Source organism: Hevea brasiliensis, chromosome 1 (assembly GCF_030052815.1).
Source record: "Hevea brasiliensis isolate MT/VB/25A 57/8 chromosome 1, ASM3005281v1, whole genome shotgun sequence".
In the NCBI taxonomy this organism is placed as follows: Eukaryota; Viridiplantae; Streptophyta; class Magnoliopsida; order Malpighiales; family Euphorbiaceae; genus Hevea; species Hevea brasiliensis.
This window is the reverse complement of record NC_079493.1, coordinates 41,307,528-41,312,339: the sequence shown is the minus strand read 5'-3', so window position 1 is coordinate 41,312,339 and position 4,812 is coordinate 41,307,528. Positions and strand designations below refer to the sequence as shown.

The following is a 4,812-nucleotide window of genomic DNA, read 5'->3' as shown; positions in this document are numbered from 1 at the left end:
GGGTGCTAGAGGTTTTTACCCTTGTTGCTTGTTTATTAGCTGGTTTTGCTGACTGGGCCATGAGAAGTTTGGGTGGTTTCTCCATCCAGGGTTGTAAGTATTTGAATACGGATTGCTTGGCTATTTCTGGTTGAAGTTTCCTCCATTATTCACATAGTTCATCTGTTCTGTAGGTTCATTAAAATTGATGTATTCTGAATTCATGTACCCTCCTTCGTAGCTGCTTTCATGTTAACTATTTATACCAACTGCGTTGGCTTGCATTTTTTTGAGTTTCTTTGTGAGCTGATCAAACTGGGCATTTATCATGCTTAGGGCATCTACTTCTAGGACTTCTGCAGTTCTTCTTGCATTTCCTCTTTCGTTTGACCACTCATAGTTATGGTATACAACCCTTTCTAGGAGTTCAAGTGCTTGTGGCACCGTTTTCTCCATTAGATCACCCTCTGCAACTGAATCAACTGTGCTCCTTGTAGAGGTAGTAATCCATTATAGAAATTTTGCACCAATAGCCAATCTTCTATGCCATGGTGTGGACATTCCCTCTGTAGGTCTTTATATCTTTCCCATGCATCATAGAGTGATTCTCCCTCTTTTTGTCTGAAGGTGTTGAGCTCAAGTCTTAGCTTTGCAGTCTTTGCAGGTGGGAAATACCTTGTTAGAAAAGCTTGAGAGAGGTTTTCCCAGGTAGTGAATGTTCCAGCCAGTTGAGAAAGTGGCCACTTCCTTGCCTTGTCTCTAAGGGAGAATGGGAATGCTTTGAGTCTTATTGCTTGATCAAACACTCCATTCATCTTGAATGTATCACATAAGGCAAGAAAACACTAGAGGTGATAGTGTGGGTCCTTTGTTGGTGAACCTGCAAACTGGGTTTATTGAATCATTTGGAGCCATGCTGATTTTAATTCAAAATTGTTGGCTTCCACTGTGGGTCTAGTGACACTGGTATGAAATCCTTGGATAGATGGAGCACCGTAATCTCTCAAGAGTCTTGGTTTGTCATTATTATCGGCCATGGTTGGTATTTCGGGATCTCCTTGACCATGCTCTTGATGTTTCCTTTCCTTTCTAATGGCTTTCAGAGTTCTGTATATTTCTGGATCACAGTCCAAAATTTCTTCTGGCTTTGTTCTGGTCATATACCAGATCGGGTACCTGAGAGAAGAGAAAAGAAATACAACCAGTAAAATAAAATTAAATAATAAATATAATTGCCTAAATCAGCTAAATCACTTCTCGCTTGATATTACTAAAGCCAAAATTCCCCGGCAATGACGCAAAAAACTTGTTTCGCTATTTTGCAATTACCGCAAGTGCACGTATCGCTAACAAGTAAAAAAGTGATAAGTAGAGTATCGTTCTCACAAGGAATTTTATTTAGCATGTACCAATCTATACAGAAATCTTAACTGTCTAGGCTATCGAATACTTAGGGAATGAAGTTTGTTAGCTTTAAACACTAAAATGGTAAACTTAAAATAAAATGATTTATTTGAAGCAATTCTGGAATTAAGATTTCATACTTGAATCATACTAGGGATGTTATCTCGTTTATTTATTGAATTAAGGATCGTTTTCCTTGATGGAAATCAGTCCTAAGCTATCTTAGATCCTCTCTTAAGGCATCTATGGTGTATTCTAATTAACTCGAACCCTACTTTCATGGTGATCAAATCAATTAAAATCCTTTAAGACCTTTGACCAATTTTTAGGTTCCACAAAGGTATCAGCCTATGTCTAGGTCAAAATTCCTAAGTTTAAGATCTCGATTTTCTAATGTTAATCTTCACATTTCAGTCCTTCAATTAACATCTATAATCATAACTAAGTGGGTACCAACACATAGCATGCATTAAGATTACAAGAAATTAAATCAAGAAATGAATCTTAAATCCAATAAACAAAACTCAGTGTTCATCCATAATAATAATTACAAGAGCTACTCTCCCAAATCCAGAATAAGAAAACTACTCACTCATGGTGAGTTCAACAAATGGCATGATAAAAAGTAAAAATAATAAAAAAAGAGAAAGAGTTATGCAAAAGAAATAAAGTAATAAAATTCTGTCTAAGGAGGTGAAACGAAGGAACCAAAGAGAGTTTCAGCTTTGATCTTGCGGAGCTTCAGCTGAAAAACTTCTTTTGGTACTAATGTAGAGCACGACAACAGTAACCTTCAGCAGCATTCCCGACGACATCGCCTCCTTTCCTGGTATTTTCTTTTCCATTTATATTGGTTGCCCTAGGTTTAGGTCATTTTGAGTCCGAAAGGCTTTAGGAGTCTCGTTCGAACCAAAAAACAGGAGGGGAATTAGAGTCAGAAAATAGGTTGTAGCATAGTACATGGCCCATGTGTCACTACATGGGTTCCACAAAGTAGGGCTGTGTAACTTGCTGGAGGAGAATCGTGTGGTATTGTTTTGGCACAGAAAGTTACACGGGTCTGTGCTAACTACCCGAGCCTGATTACACGGGCCGTATACTTTTGTTCCCATAAGGTTCTTCAAGCTTACGCCCAATAAAGACTTAAACGGGTCCCTGCAGATTACACGGGTTTACTTACACGACCCGTGTGCTTGTGTTTCTCATTGATTCTCTTGGCTTTCTTCTGGCAGGGAATTACACGGGTCTGGTGCTTGGTTTACACGACCCATGTACTTTGTATCAACAGCAATTCTTTATCTTTTTACCTCTCCAGGCTTTCCTATGCACATCCATCCTTTGGGGCTTCACTAAAACACCTGAAATAATGCAGAAAACATGGAATTAAGGGCTTGGCAATAGAATTTATAAAAACTAATGAAATCAAATATTATGCATGTAAATACTTTGTCTAAATGCTATGATTTAGAATACAAATGTGCTTAAAAACATCTATATAATTCAAGTGTATCACTCAGCTACATTATAGATGGGTGAGGGGTGTCATATTTATTGGTATCAGAGCACGATTTAGGCGTTCCTAGGCATCGATAGATAGAATAAGATTGTGTGCATAACATACATTGCATTAGGTCCCTTAGGCAAATCCCACATCGATAAAGTACGGAGATATTCTTGAGTTCAAAAAGTAATGATATATAAAATGGGAGAACTAATCACTAGAGGCGCCTTTTGGTGGAATGGCCTAGAGAGTTGGAAGAACTCCAGGGTTAAGCGTGCTCGCTTGAGAGAAATCCTAGGATGGGTGACCTCCTGGGAAGTTCTCATTCCACCTATGGAACAAAACCGTGAGGCTTATGGCCAAAGCGGACAATTCCTCTAATGGTTGGAGTTATAATTGGTGTTAGAGCCGCTCGCGTGTCCTCTTAGGCGATGGTGGCACAAACCTCAGCGAGGACACTGAATCCCGAAAGGGGGGGAGAAAGGTCTCTTAGGCAAATCTCACATCAACAAAGCACGGAGATGATCTTGGATTCAAAAAGTAATGATATATAAAATGGGGAAGTTAATCACTAGAGACGCCTTTTAGTAGAATGGCCTAGAGAGTTAGAAGAACTCCAGGGTTAAGCGTGCTCACTTAAGAGAAATCTTAAGATGGGTGACCTCCTGGGAAGTTCTTGATTCCACCTATGGGACAAAATCATGAGGCTTATGGCCAAAGTGGACAATTTCTCTAGTGGTTAGAGCCCGACCATTATACTATGCAATGCTCTCATTGTTTGTGCTGTAAGCTACAGATTATAGTAGTGACATAGGATTAATGTGTAAAACTATATGCATCCCTAATGTGTTCTATGTGAATATTTGTAGCTAGCTTTTGTTTTGGTATAGTTATACCAAAACAGAGTTCTGTTTTTATAAAGGAGTTTGGAACTCATAAATAGAGGTTTAAAACCCTTGAGCTAGAGTATTAAAGATCACAATTGGGTAGTAACTAGAGTTAGTGACTCGGTCACCCTCACATGAGCTAGACTTATATCAGGAGTTACCATAAGATTAGAGGTTTTAATATAGTTACAGAGTAAAGGTAGCACCTGTAGAGTGGGACCGTCTAGTCTCCGGTATGGGGTCTTAGATAGCTTTGGCATTATGATGGATGTTTTGCCAAAAGTTTAGTGAGACTAGTATCTCCTTTGTGTGGCAATAAGGCGCAGAATATGACTTCACTCTCTAAAGGAGACCGAATGCTATGAATGATGTTCATAGCCTATGAATTTGCAATATGATAAGAGAGCAGATAACTTTACATGATTATGGCGATGAGGTAAATACAATATCTCTCTTGCAGTTAGTTATATTGTGGAGTATGGTCTTATCCTTTTAGGAGAGACATAAGGTTACTACTAGTGATGTTGACCTATAGAATAGTGTCCTAAGTGGGATTGTAGAGTATGGTAGAGAGTTGTTGGCTCAGGTACCCTAGAGAGGGTTCATGTTCCACTGTAAGAATCATAAGTGATCAATCATGAAGGATGTAAAGCCTTTGAATTGAATGACGAGTTTGGGTACCTATTATCTTAAGTTTTAGCTAGTTGAGTGGAAATGGAAAAAGATAATCCCTACAAATCCCCTTCTCGAAGTAGTAGAGGATAGTATAAAGTCTAAAGGACAAGAACAGAGATTACGAGTGAATGCATGGCTACTATTCCTTTAGTACCTTCTTAATTTCTTATTGCTCAAGACAAAAGTATACTCTAAGTAGAGGAAAGGATAAGTATAGTAAGTTAGCATAGATAAATTATAGAATATTAGTAGATAGAAGAAGTGCAACAAGTTAAAATAGATAATTCAGATGCAATAGGAGATATAACTAGAATGCCAGTGGAAGTGCTAGCTAGAGTGGTCAAAAGACCAATTCTGAGTAACACC

General features: G+C 38.5%; 1 non-coding gene across 1 annotated transcript; it reads left to right on the top strand.

The window, feature by feature from the left end:
• The first annotated feature begins 522 nt into the window (after positions 1–522).
• On the top strand, positions 523–629 carry LOC131169673 (small nucleolar RNA R71). Its single transcript, XR_009140569.1, has one exon. It is a non-coding gene; the product is annotated as a small nucleolar RNA R71 (small nucleolar RNA).
• The last annotated feature ends 4,183 nt before the right edge of the window (positions 630–4,812 follow it).